This window comes from Patagioenas fasciata, chromosome 3 (assembly GCF_037038585.1).
Source record: "Patagioenas fasciata isolate bPatFas1 chromosome 3, bPatFas1.hap1, whole genome shotgun sequence".
Taxonomy (NCBI): domain Eukaryota; kingdom Metazoa; phylum Chordata; class Aves; order Columbiformes; family Columbidae; genus Patagioenas; species Patagioenas fasciata.
This window is the reverse complement of record NC_092522.1, coordinates 3,089,091-3,103,535: the sequence shown is the minus strand read 5'-3', so window position 1 is coordinate 3,103,535 and position 14,445 is coordinate 3,089,091. Positions and strand designations below refer to the sequence as shown.

Here is a 14,445-nt window from a genome sequence, read left to right as displayed (position 1 = left end):
TCCCTTGGAAAATGAAGTTTTTGACTAAAAGCCAGCGATCGAATTAAATAGGGGCAAAGATACGGCAGAGGTGAGACTCAAAAGACAATATGTAATAATTGGTTTTAAAGCAGGAGTCAGATTAATTGTATAGTCAGGAACAAAGGGAAAAATTCCTGAGAACCTGTTGCGTTTTCCCTTGGAGTTGGTTTTTTTGGGGGGGAAAGGTGAAAGGAATGGGGGTAGGTTGGGGATGAGCGCGTGTTGGGCGACCAGGTGCCTGCAAAGACAGAGGGATATCCAGCTGGATTTTAAACACGGAGAAACACCCTGGCCCTGTCTGTCTGAATCCCAATTCTGGCACAATATAAAGAACAAATCCTCTCCGAGCCGCCGCCTCGCACATCTCAGCTCCCAAAGTTCCCGTCCCCCCGATTCACACATACCCGAACCCCGCTTTTGGGCTGCATTCACGCCAATGTTGACTTGTTTCCCCCCCCTCCTTTGTTACATTGTGCAAACCAAATAGAAAGTGAGGTGAGCTTGTCTGAGCAGATGAAAGATGGCAAGAAATTGGCGCTTGGGGACCAGTGTCTTGGTGACATCGACTCTGCAGTCCTTTTTCTCTCTCTCTCTCTCTCTCCCTGGCTTCCCCTCTCCCTCTCATTCTCTCTGAAATGGTCTGTGCCTCCAGTAATTTACATAATACTCTTCTGACACCTTTACTTTAGTCATCAATCACGGTACCTTCTCTCAGTCTATCTTTTGTCTGAGCATGTCTCTTCTTTATCAGGCCATGCACAAAAGATTAATTTCACAGTTTTTCTCCCTTCTTTCTTTCCTTGCAAGATACAAAGCTCATGAAATGACAGAAGCAAGATAATGAAAACAACAATGCAAGCAATTTTTTTTTTTGTTCTTGCTGGTTGGATCTCAAGATACTTTTTTTAACCTCATTGTGTGCCATCTGTCTTAGAAAAGGTCTGCTCTGTATTTTTTAATACAATTCTGATGCTGTTCTGAAGACTACCTGGGGAAAAAAATACATATTTTAATCATGCCATAGGTGCTGATTTAAAAAACAACCGAAAAAAAAGCATTTACCGAACAATTAAAGCGAGGGGTCCATTTCTAATGGTGGCATGGACTACTGCACAGTGCCCATGCCCCAATTAATATTAATGATCTCTTGTGCACAGCAAATTTATGGCATTTGATTGACTCACACAACTACACTTCAAGCTGTCATGTAAAGTGAAATATATGGGCATCATGGCCTAATTTGCATATGCATATGTTCTTAATATTAATTAGTCTAATGGATCTAAGGACCTGGAGATAATTTGAGGGCTGGGAGAAGAGAAGCAAACAAACAAAACAAAACTCGTTGAAAAGTGCCCTGGTGTGGGTTGGTCCTCCAGTCAAATAATTCTCCCAAAATGCAAAATAATTGGCGTGGATTTCTCCTCCGTCCCCTTGTCTCTCCCAGGACCGGCTGAATTAAAATCCTATCCCATACAATGCATTGTTTTGGCTCTGACCCTGACACTTTTTAATTTGAAATACTTAACATGCCATATAGATTACAGAATTATATACGGACGAGTTTGAGCGCAGGCTTACGGGTGCAGGTCAGGGCTGTGAGATTTGCAGCCCTGTGAGGGGGCTATTTCCCAACACACCTGTCTAATTCTCATTAATATTAATGGAAACCGTGCGAGTTTATTGGGGGAACTCGGTCTCCCCAGCATAGCTTTGTGTTTGTGTTGTCTGGGAGCGATGGTGCAGATTTCCAGAGGAAACAACCGCTGTTGACCGTTGGGTGCTGGTCTTCCAAAGCTGGTGAAAATTCAATTTTGGGGTGTTCCAGGGAGCGAGAGGTGCCAGAGCAGGAAATCGAGGTGGCGTCGGGGCAATCTTTTATTTTTGAGTTTTGCCATGTATGGCATTGCCTTGGAAAGGGTGTGAGATCCTGATGCTGGTTGTGTCCCTACGTCTGTCCAATTCCTCTCTGTGCTGACCGACTTTACATTTTCCCCAGCCCAGTGAGTCGAGCCCAAGCGAGCGGACGGGAGTTTAATCTGCACGGCGATGAACCTGCGACAAATCGCCTCTTGTAAGCTGCGCCCAGTTCTCTCTGACATGTTCGGCGAGAGGAATTAGTGGAGTTTACCCTCTTGGAGGTTAAGTCATCCTACAAACCAGCACGTGGCCTCTGCCTGCCAAACTCCCCCTCCTGAAATGAGTGAGTCATTTACTGATTTTGCAGATTTGATATGTTCATGGCATGGTTGGTGGTGCCTGCTGCGTTCCAAAGCTTTGTGCCAGCTGAGGATTACGTTTGGATGATGATGAAGAGGAGGTTGGCAGTGCGGTCTATGCACTAAGTCCTTGCAGGACCACGAAGTGCTGCAGGGAGGTGGCGAGGGACGGGAGCGATGTTCTGGTGCCCCACAGATGGGGAAAAGGTAGGGGGAGGAGGTGACTGCCACCCTGCATAGTTGTGTAAGCTTAGCGTGAAGATCCCAATGGAAAAGGAGAGTGGGCTCAACCCACCTAGAGCAGGGAGGCAATGAAAATCCCAAAGGCCGGAGCATACGAGAAGCTCCTACAAGACGAGGGTGTTTCAGAGCTGGGAAATGGGCTAACGCCGTTCCCAACCTCAGGGGGACACAGGATCTGTGCCTGACTCACCTGGCTTTTTGCGTGTAACAAACACCCCACGTGGTTTCAGCCCATTTCCAGCCTGCAAAGCTGTAATGAATCTGCAAGTTGTTGATTGCCTTTACGAGGTGCTGAGCCCCGCCGGCTACTGATACCAGGGAGGAGAGTGGTGGCTCTTGGCCAGATCAGGTCCACAGTGAGTTGTTCTATAGAAAAAAACGACTTTCCTGTATGAAGGCATCGCTTCTATACTGAATATATATAACAAAACCTGGAAAGCCTCTAGTCACTCATTTTAGCTGCTAAAATGCCTTTAGGCCACCATTCGTGCTCTGAAAGGGGTTATGGACATGTCATATGGGGGTCATCAGTGAAATATACCCAACTTTTGTTATTCTTAAGTCTAAATCAAAAACCTCTTTTCACAATCCACTAAGGGACGATTTACTAGAGAGTAGAATGTGGTATCAATTATTTCTGTGGGCATCCTTTTTGTTATAAGAAGCAAAGAGGATTGCTCGAGAGTCAATAGCATGACTCCATCTCAGATTACTAAATAATGAAATGCTAAACTTGGCCTAGAGTAAGGACTATTGCTGTCTCAAAGGGACCAGAGGCTTCAATTAAATCAGAGGACAGTGTTCAATGAATGAGAAAAGGATGCTTAAGGTACGATGACATATTACCGGATTTTACATTTAATTGCAGTGCTTTGTTCTTTTAATAAAAGCACAAGAGCAGTGGATCTCCATTATGGTCATCTGGTGGCATTGTTCGCTGTGGACAGTTTATTGTAATTTATTGGCTATGTTTGATCCCTCTATTTTTCATATAAATGAATTCTGTCTGCTTTATTTTATGAATTTCCTCTGCTTTTAAGAAAAAGAACACAACACACCTAATAGTTATTTACACACAAAAGAGCTTTTCCACTGAAATAGTAAGGAAAAAAACAACCCAGCGCAGTATGAAGCTGGAATGAAAGCGAGCGCGTCTGCTCAGAGGTAAATCTGTGTCACCCAAGCAGGTATTGCCATTGCGTCCCATGGACACTGTGCAACCTGGGGAGGTTTGGAAGGGTGCGAGATCTCGAGAAGCGAAGCAAAAGTCAAGGAGCCATGATCCTGACATCCTCACCATGAAGCGTCCTCATTCATTTTGTGCCACCAAGCTTTCCCATGCTTGGGTTGTCCCAGCGCTCACCATGGGGACACGTGCAGGGAGCGGCTTTCTGGGTTTCTGGTCCAGGAGAAATTGGTTTTAGAACCCCTTGCCCCCCAAAGGTGGGTTCCAGCTTTTTTCTCAGTGCCCCAGGATAACGTACAACACATGGCAGTAGTTTAACTGGAAAACCACAGGAGCATGTGTGTGTGATTATACACATGTATGTGTGCACACATGCATGTATAGATATATTTATAGTTTTATGTTTGCCTATATCACTATACATATTTCTTTTAAAATGTGTATTTTTAAGTGGCTGTCAGGCATATACTTTAGACATTCTTGCTGCGACGCGTCGTTGCTGCGACCGTCACACCATCGTATCCCATTATATAAATGATGAAATCATCAGTGACTTCACTGACGTAACCTGGTGCATCACGGCAACACCGCAGCTACTGTCAGCTTAGGGAGGGAGAAATTGAGACACCTGAAAAACACAGGTTCTCATCTGTAGTTTTAGAGGGTGGTTTGTTTGGGTGTGTGGGGTTTCTTTCTTCTTTTTTTTCATTAAATTGTCTTTGTGCAGGAGAGGGACGCTAAATGCAGCTAAAATACAAGGTGCATCAAGCACAGGCAGGGGAATCAGCCTCTCTTCAGCCCTTGACGGTGCACGTCTGGATTTTGGGCAAGATTCGGAAACAGGGTCATGGTGTGTGGTTCGCTCTCCTGTTTGAACAGGTTGGGTGTCTCTCTTTTGTTTCTGCCTTGTTTGAGCTCGCCTTGTGTCAGAGTCCATCTCAGGGAACACGGCAGTTCAGTGAGGACAGGGGGACGAGACGACTTTCAGAAGTAACGACACAACATGAACCCGGCCGAAGCTGCCACGTGAGGCTTCTAACCGGGGCGGGTTCTACACCCTGGGGAAAGTTGTGCAAGCTGCGTTGCCTCCTCGGGAGAATTTTCTCTATGGTTTTACCTGGAGAGCTTCTTCGACCTGTTTCTTTTCAATGAGGGCGCAATGCTTTTAGCAGCCTGCAGTATCTAATTTTTATAACATCATTTAGCCATGTGACAGCGTTGGAGTAATGAATTCAGGAATTGTGTGGCAAGAACTGTCTGTGCAAGAGGGTACAGGCAGTACTTAACTCCCTATCGATCGCAGCGAGCGACTGATAAACAAGTGAGTGCCTTCCCACCAGCCCAAAAACGTGCTCCAGGTCCAAGAGACGTTCAGACACGATTGCTCAGGTGTAAGATTGGGTTCATAATCTGTGATCGCAGCCTTTCAGCACCCGGGAATTGCTTTGGCTCTTACTGAGAGGGTCCCGTGCAAGGGTGACGGTGGCAGAGCTCCCTCCTGGGTGGTTGGATGTCCAGGACTGGGCTGTGTCCGGGTGCAGGATGAAGCAGTTTGGATGCAAGGATGAAGCAGTTTGGGTGCAAGGATGAAGCAGTTTGGGTGCAGGATGAAGCACTTTGGCTGTAGGATGAAGCACTTTGGGTGCAGGATGAAGCAATTTTGGTGCAGGATGAAGCAGTTTGGGTGTAGGATGAAGCAGTTTGGGTGCAGGATGAAGCACTTTGGGTGTAGGATGAAGCATTTTGGGTGCAGGATGGAGCGCTTTGGGTGCAGGATGAAGCACTTTGGGTGTAGGATGAAGCACTGTGGTTGCAGAATGAAGCAATTATGGTGCAGGATGAAGCAGCTTGGCTGTAAGATGAAGCAGTTTGGGTGTAGGTTGAGGCAGTTTGGCTGTAGGATGAAGCAGTTTACCCAAGTGCCACTTGTGCACGTGGCCGATGCCACACGTCGAGCTCCAGCCCCCTTGGCACAAAGTCCCGCGCTGCGAGGGGAGAGTTATCGCCGTGAATTGGGCCGTCGGTTCACCAACCGCACGGTGTTTGTCACAGTCCTTCTTCCAGGGGCTAATGCAATGTGACTCTGCCGTATGCATATCTGTAAATTACCATATGATGAATACGGGGCCGTCCTACAGCAAACCCTTTCTCTTGACAAAGTGCCGTGCCTATTCCCAGTTCTCCCCGGCCTCTGTTTTTGTTAATTTTACACTGAAGGATCAACATGCCCAAGATGCACGCGTGCATCCATCTCTCTCCCTCTCAAAGGAAATTAGTGCTTTCCTGTCACCGCAGGTGATGTGCGGAGGGGAGGAAGTACACAAACTGATTTATCTGGAGCTGTCAGCTGTTTTGAGGATGTTGACTACTAAGGGTGTCAGCTCCTCCTCAGTAGTTGGCTGACTCTGAAGAAGACCCCATTCCTCATTAAAAGAGCGCTGAGCTGCACTTGAAAGTGACTTTCCCACTTGTTCTCCTCTCACAAACATCACAATAACAGATTCGCTGTTTAAAGTGGCATGATCTTCATGCCAGGCCCAGGCAGCTTTGTAAAATACACCTCTGCAGCACTTGGTAGCACCGGTACCATCCATGCAAAATTCATTTGAGGTATAAACTAGAGACTATCATCACAGGCGACAGTTATAGCAAATCAGCACGCTGTGTACGCTTTCATCCTTTATTCACATTATGTATCATAATAAACGTCGTCCTAGCAACACAGTTTGTTGGGATTCAAACACAATATCCCACAATGCCTGGCCACGGGTGGATGTGAGAAATCGCAGCTGTACGAGCCTGGTACAGCCTGGAAAGGCATCAATGCTTCTTACAATCAACTGAGAGGACTCTTTCCTCCTCCTGCAACCCTGGGAAGGGAACTTGTGTGAACTGGGGGTCCTTAGCAGCGCTGGGAACTGGATCAAAATGCATCAAGAGTCAAAATCGGAAGGCTTGAGGAGGAAGAGGACGGACTATTGCATGGGAAAACTGAGAAATATTGGGGAAGAAATATTGGGGAAGAAATATTGCTCAGGTACAAGACTATATCTTCTTTCTTTTGAATAACTGCCTAGTGAAGAAGCACTGCCAAGGTATTGAAAGTGGAGAGAAAAAGAGATCTTAATTTTAAAATATATGCCTTTGGTATACAGTTCCACTCAGACCTGAGAGAGACGTTCCCTGAGCTGAATCGGGTGCGATTCATATAACGTTTTGCGAGCCCCTGGGGATGTCACCTCCTCCTGATGTCTCCATTTGCAGGAAAAGCTTCATTGCAGGAGCAGCACCAGGCTCCCACACCGAAGGGCTGAGTTCACTTCCAGACCTGTCTTAAAGAATAGGCTGCTAGAAATACGGAAACATCTTGGACAAATCATCCTAAGTGTTGCTAAGGTGCACCCAATTTTTGAATGAGCATGGAACCGCTTTCACAGCAAACCTGATCCAGTGCATTGAAAAGTAACTGAGTCAGTGAGATGTGAATGCCAGAGGAGATCAAGTCAACCCTTCCCTGCACAAATCCCTCAGGAGAGGAGCCTTTACATTCCCTCAGCCTTTACATCAGTAAAGAATCAAGCACAGGCCTGGAAAGGTGAAGTCCGGACCCCAGTCCAGAACAGAGCCCTTGCAGCCTGTAGAGAGAGGTTTACATCTTGTCTGGGGATGCCACAAAATAGGACCATTTGTCATCCTCAAAGTTTATATCTGCGTCCACAAGCAAAATAGGTAGAAGTTGAGATCCGGAGATGGGTTTTAGGGCTCAGGTCTGCATAATTAGTTGTTGTGGAGCAGTCCTGTAAAACCAAAATGATTTATCTTGTATTTCAAAGCGTGAGGAGGTTTTGGTGTTGCGGCTGATAGTTGGGGTCCTATGGGTGGAAACTCCGAGAAACACTTAAAAACCCAAAGCCGTCGTGGTTATTAATCAGAATTTTGTATACTTTTCAGTTTGCTTCTCCAGGACTGATTCCACTGCACAGTAATTAAAAAGAAACCCATGCTGATGGCGGTGCCCCCCCCCCAGCCTGCGGAGCTGATCCCATTGTCTGCACCCTGAATGCTGAGCCTACAGTTAATAATTAGTTAGTGGCGCTTAAATGAAATGGCACAAGCGAAGCTCTGGTACCCTGGCAGAGGCGGCGGCCGAGCCAGCCAGGACTTCGTCATCTTGGCAGGGAGCGGGAGCGCTCAGGGCCGTCCCGCGGCCAACGCGCCAGGCAGGGGGGCTGGCGGCGGGAAAGGGAACGTTTTGCCATCTTCTAGGGGGAAAAAAAAGGAAAAGGGAGTCATTTTTGGTGGGGAGGTTTCCTGGAAATGTCTCTCAGGTTCATATTTATTGTTTATTGCCCGTAAAACTGTGTTTCTATGCTTCACAAAGCCATCATTTCGATGTAGTCTGCCTAGCCTGAAATGATAAATGGAAGCAATGAAGGGAGAGGAAGGGTGTTCTGGTGATTAAAACTCCGGGTTTGACTTGAGAAAGTAGGTTTCAGCTCCATCTCTGCCACCAACTTTGGGATGACTTTTGACCAATTCTTTAATCTCCTTGGGCTTATCTAAGCCAGGGAGAACAGTGGTTTCTCCCTTTTTGTGTGTGTGAGTTTGTTTTTTTTCCTTGTCTGGTTAGGCTGTCCAAGTCTTCCCGTTGAGGATCCTTTTTACTACAGAAAGTGTGACCAAAATGGGACGCCGCTGTAATTTAAACTCCTATTTCCAGTATTTTAGCAACACATTCATAGATATAGAGAGGGAAAATAGGATAGTAATTAGAAAGGATGTGAATGAGGAGGGTACGAATGGTGGCAAATGGTGAACCTCAGAGAAACCCTTTTCTGACTGGAGCAGGTTTATGTCCCTCAGTGGCGATTGAGATTTATACGGGCTGTTATTTTATGGAGGTACTCGTAAAGTGGAGGAAGTGTGGTGGCCTCTAGATGTAGAAGGTCAGAACAGATGATCTAATAGTCCTTTTTAGCCTTAAAACTATGAAGAAAAATGGAGGTTGAAAATTATTCTTTTACCACAGTTAGACAGGAGAAGAAAAGACGGATGGCAAAGCAAACCCCTAAATTCGGACGTTCCCTGTCCTTGTCCCTTTGCTCATTCCTGAGTTTCCAACTGGGCCACGTATCCCAGGGGTCTCTGAGCCACCTCTGCAAAGGGTGCCTGAAAGGCAACCACGAAAACCCCTGTTGTCAGGAGGCTTTAATTCACTATTACAGGTGATCACCTCTCTGTTGGAAGCGTGAGGGTCCATAAATCAAGAAACGGTTGAAAAGCTCTGCTCTGGTCTTTGCCAGCAGTGAGAGACGCCTCATTTCAGCCACGTTTATGTGCCCATCTTGATTTCTCAAGCCTGTTCCTACTGTGGAACAGGGCACTTCTTGCCACCATCATCAAACCAACCTGGGACCCTCTTTTAATTTCCTCCTTTTTTGCTCACCCTACAAAATAGCTGCTGGCAACGTGACGTGGTGGCCGTTCTGCCATTGCAAAGGTGACATTGGGTCACCGTAGCGACATCAGGAGGTACACACACAGAGATGACGTCCCAAAGCAAAGGCTGTGCCAGCTCGTGATGCTCGTCCATCCTCCATAGACCTCTGCTGTGAATTAATCTTAATCTCATTCCAAATCCATTTACGTTCCCGGCCTCCGCAACACGCTGTGCAGTAAGTTGCATAATTCAGTTATTCTTCGTAAAAGTGTTTCTTATGGGCTGTTTTAAACCCGCCGCCTCGTAATTGGGTGCGTCCTGGTTCTTATGCTGCGAGAAATAATGACTAATTCTTTTCTATTTGCTTTCCCCGTGCTGCTTATAATTTTATAGACTTTATTTTGTGTTCTCTGATTTTCCTCTGTCATTTTGTAGCTTGAAGGGCTGCGTTTTTTACACAAGTCAGCATAATGGGAGATAAGGAAGGGATTTGGTGCGTTATTGCAGATCCTGAAATGTAGAAGAAAAATTGAGCATCAGCTGAACCAAAAATGAAATTTTAGATTTTTTTCCTGATTAAAATAAAGGGGGGGATTAAAACAAGAAACTTTAAAAGGCCAGTTTGATGTTCGACGCTGGTTTCAGAGTTTCATTCCAATGTTGAACCCTTTGGTTTTTATGCAAACTGACAATTGAAGAATATCAAAGTTGAAGAGATTTCATATGAAAGGCTTGAGACGTTTTAGTTTTGAAAGTTGCGAGGTGCTTACGTACTTCTCTGAAATTTTCCTCCTCAACTTGTCCATTTGGTCCAACCAAAACCTACGCCATCAGCAAATCTGCAGACTTTTCCCCCAAAATGCTTCTTTTTCCCAGGTGTAAGGAGAAGCTGGCTTGAAAAGTTTAATCTAAAACACACACTCTTGAACGCGTATAAACACCTGCCTAACGAAAATCCATCAAAAATCTTGTGCCAGACAAATTTCCCTTGGATTTTATTTTTACGTGCGCTAAACCCTCCACAAAACAAAGCCTGTCCAGAAACGTGAATCCGAGGGCTGTTTAGCGCTGTAGGTTTACCCCTTGTATAACAATTATGTAAACACGTATGCTAATTGACATTGGATGCGACACTGAGAATATGAGTGGTGTTCGATAACCATCGCAATTTCTCATTTTGCCGCTTTTGGTTGCATAGGCCTGTGGTCGCACGTAGCAGGACAGACTACGAAACACACAGCACAGTAGTGCCAAACTACCTGAGGATTATTCCATTTCCCTGCTGGCAAATCGTGCCTGGATCCTCTTGATTTTACAAGTCTTTGTTTCTTTTTTTTATGTTTTATAAGAGGAAGGAACTAATTAATCTCTTTCCCAAAGAACCGCGGCCATGCGCTTGTTCCCACCTGAGTTTTGCTGAGGGTGAATTCCTCACCGCGGCGGTTTTGAGTATGTGGAAGAGGGTGGGGATGGGTCTGTTTGCTGCTGTCTGTCTGTCTGTCTGTCCCGAGGTCCTTTTGGGGACCAGGAGGGTAAAACTTATTGGCAGGTGGCCACGGGACCCACTAGAGATTTCTTTTCTGCGGCAAGATATTGTTGTGGTTTTGGTTGACCGTGATGGCACGTGTTAGTTCTATCAAATCTAAGCAAGGCTTTGTTTCCTCCACATCGAGGTAGTGTTGGACTCAGACTTAGTCTTTGTACTAATACTCTGCCTAAAACCTGATTTTTTAGTCAGAAAGAGAAGATATTATTTAAAAATGAATTCAAAACAGATATATGGACTTTGTTAAAACATGTGATATCCAGCAGGAAATGCCCTATATTGTATGCTGGGTTTATTTAGAGTAAGTCTAGTAAGACCAAGGCACATTTTAATATACAAATTATATTTGTTTTTAAGCTGCAGTATTCTATCTGGACTCAGCCTGTCTTCATCTTTTTAACCATTAATCTTGCTTTTTGCCCCTAATCCTTTCTTTGCTACAATGAGCTTTCACTATGTGTGTGTGGGGAGGGAAAACCCTATTAGATTATAACATTTTATGAGTTGTCAACGATATAATGACATTAGCCACCTGACTGAGAAGTAAAAACCTTTGTGGTGTCACATAACAGGTTAGAATGGGCTGGTAAGCCCTTGTGAAATAAACAAGGTAAAAAAAAGAAATCCTCCAAAATATATATTTAAATGGGTGGCTCTGAGCCCTCCCTGCTTATTAGAGCACCGAGGGCACATTAAATATTTTATACGTATATATCTTTCTGTCTCTATAAAATAGGTGCACACACATCCGTACACACACACACATGCGTAGTCTTTCAAAATCAAAAAGGTCTCAAATTTAATTGGAATGGAAAATGCTAACTAATTGGCATCCAAATTTGATTTGCTGTAGAAACCTCATATTTGTTTGAAACACAACACTGTGTCTTGGAACACAAGCCCAGTCCTTCAAAAATCATACACGGGAACTGTGGAAGAATCAATTAAAGTTGATTTGGCAGATCTGCTTTTGACAAATATAAAGAAATCTCTGATTAGGCTGAGAAGAAAAGAATCCCTCTCTCGTGCTCTCTCTATTCTCTCCCTCTTTAAAGGCAGGAGATGTCAGAAGGGGGTGGGTAGTGATATGCAAAACACGGCCTCCATAACCAAAGTAGCCTGCAAAATTAGGTGTCAGCATGCAAAGCTTATTGATGTATGAATGCGGAAAATGAAAGCCGGCAGTAGACAGACGGGGCTAAAGGTGAGACAGCCACAGTGAAAGCAGCTGTACATCTACGTCAAGGTGTTGCTATATGAGCCTGCTTTTTTCTGGAGGGCCACAGCCTAACAAGCTGCGCCTGGCCATAAAATGATGAAACAATACAATGTAGGCACACACGGTGTGAATACCAAATAAATTGACTCCGAACCCCCCCACACACGCCCCTTCAAAGTAGGCCTGTGTATTCATTAATAAATTCATATTCTGAGTTTTCAATAAAAGAAGAAAATGCAGTGTAAACTGGAGTTACTTAGTGACACCCAGCTCATTGCTTTTTATTGTTGCTTGCAGCTACGAAGCCTTCGCTGTGCACTAGTAGAATTTATTACTGTCTGTCTTTGTGGCAAGTTGGCGAAGTGAGCCTTTTGAAGAAAATTGACCCACACTTCATGAATATGATGAAAAATGCCAATAACACTACAAAGACAAAGCTCTTGACATCAGCGCGCAAAGAACTAAGAGACGGTAATGAAAATATTGCAATTACAAATCGGAGCCCTCCTCCCCGGCCGAGGGGAGCCCCGAGACCCTGCGAGCCGTGGGGTGGGCTGAAGAGCGGGGGGACACAGGTTTCACCGCCCGGCCCCCTCCCCATCCTCCCTGCTTTGAAGGAGGAAAGGGGTGAGAAGAGGAGAGCAAGCCAAGTGCTTAATCCAACAAGGATTTCCCTCCTAGACGGTTGCCCCTTCGTCTCTCCGAGCCTGCGCGGAGCGGGCGAGCGCTCTCGTTGCTAAGGCACGAGATTAGGAGCCGAGGGGTCCGGCTGGCGCTCGCCCTTCTGCCAGACTCATCCTCCGAGCTCCCGGACACAAATCACTGTCAGATTCTATGCCTCAATTTCCTCCTCTGTAAAACAGTGTTGTTTATTTCCCTTCTGTGCTTTATGAATGTAGCCCACTTGGGCCAGCATCTCCTCCGAGCTACCTCGTTCTGCTCGTGCACACGCACCCCTCTAGTCTTTCACTATTGCAGTAATAGTGGTAGGTTAAAAATCAGCATTTTGCAAGCGGGAAAGTCTGCCCCGGTGAAGTGAAAGAGAAAACAAGAAGCAACGTGACATGCCAAAGTTCTCCATTTAATTCTGGTGATGAGCAACTCAATGAGTGAAAATATATAAGGAACAAATAGGGCAGGATTTCTTTTTTCCTGCCAGCAGCTGATGGAGCACGAGAACAAAGCAACTTCAAGACAACAAATGTGAAAGCTAAGAGAAAGTGAGCTAAAAAAAACCCAACAAAACAAAAATTAAAACCAGCAACGAAAGGTTATTTAGCCCTATGTCGAACATTTGCCACTTTCTGAACTTATTATTCATCAATCAAATTTTCTGTCACCAAGATAAACTGTAAGTGCCAGGTGCTTTGTTTATGCATTCTGCTCTTATATTTATTGTGGAGAGACCTGCTAAAAATCAAATAAAAAGCCAGCATGCTATCTACTAAATTTGTATGTGACAGACATAGGTATATCTTGCCACGTTGGAATGCTGGTGCCAGAACAAATCAGTTCAGCTTTGCCGTTCTCATGCTTCTCTTGCCGTTTGCAGGAGATGACACTTGTAAATTAAGGCAAACCGTGGCTGTTTTCCTCTGACATGTGGCTGCTGATGAGATAATCATGAAGTCAACCAGAGCAGTTCTGCAGGTCTGGATGAACTGGTGGGCACCCAAAACCAGGCTACTGGGGAACCAGTGGCCCCGGGTGGCCAAACCCTTCCATGGAGCATCGTCCTTAGAGGCACCATGAACCCAACGGGAGGAGATGACTCTGCTTTGGGAGAACTAAACTGGGTGTGATACTGTTTTCCATGTTTTATAAACCGAAGTTTCACAGTAAGTTACGAGGAGGAAAGAGATGGAAAAAGAAAGTGAGTAAAGGAGCATCCAAACAGCAGAGGCAGCAGGTGAAAAAAACCCGGCAAAACGGACTGATTGTGTCTGAACATTCACCCTTCCAAAGCAACTGCAGATTAGAAACCATTGACTGTGTTACTTGGCTTTGAGAACAAGGCTGATGCAGAAATGTCCAGGTGAAAATATGAGGCCACCACATAGATCAGAATGATGCCGGTGTAAAGAACAAAGAGGATGGAGCCAGAGCTCGTGAGCAGATCGCCCGGCTATAAAAATCAGCCTTGAAATCCAGAGGAAAGGTTCATCAAAGGCTGGCTGGAGTGCAAAGGTTCAGACCTGACTAAGGAGCAGCTCGTTTTTTGTTGCTCTAGAGCAAGACCCGTCTCCCAAGATCTGAACGAGGGAATTAACGTTGTTCTCTTGCTCAGCGGAACGAGGCGGTGGCACAGCCTGGCCACAGATGGGGAATCTCACAAGCGGAGACGCAGCCATTAGGTAACATATTGGAGAGACTCTACTGAGCGGGCTGAGTGCCTGGTCGGGGAAAAAAAATGAGGAAAAGAAAACACTGTGTAATTATACAGCCACTCAGTTCTGCCTTCTCATTCCTTGTTTCTGTGACCATCAATATTAGGCTTCTACTCTGCTTTGCAGAGCGTTTTGTGGCTTGTCTCCGTAATGAGTGATGTCTCATATACATTAAATAACCTTC

At 45.4% G+C, this 14,445-nt stretch overlaps 1 long non-coding RNA gene across 2 annotated transcripts in view; it reads left to right on the top strand.

Annotated features, from left to right (window-relative positions):
• The window catches only part of LOC139827685 (uncharacterized), a 173,274-nt gene extending 159,940 nt beyond the window's left edge, over nt 1-13,334 (top strand). Inside the window, exons 5-6 of one of the 2 annotated variants that reach the window (XR_011738603.1) lie at nt 9,128-9,344; nt 12,172-13,334. This is a non-coding gene — a long non-coding RNA (uncharacterized lncRNA). Of the gene's footprint in view, nt 1-2,020; nt 2,222-9,127; nt 9,345-12,171 lie in introns of those variants that run through there. The other variant, XR_011738602.1, reaches the window with a different exon arrangement.
• The last annotated feature ends 1,111 nt before the right edge of the window (nt 13,335-14,445 follow it).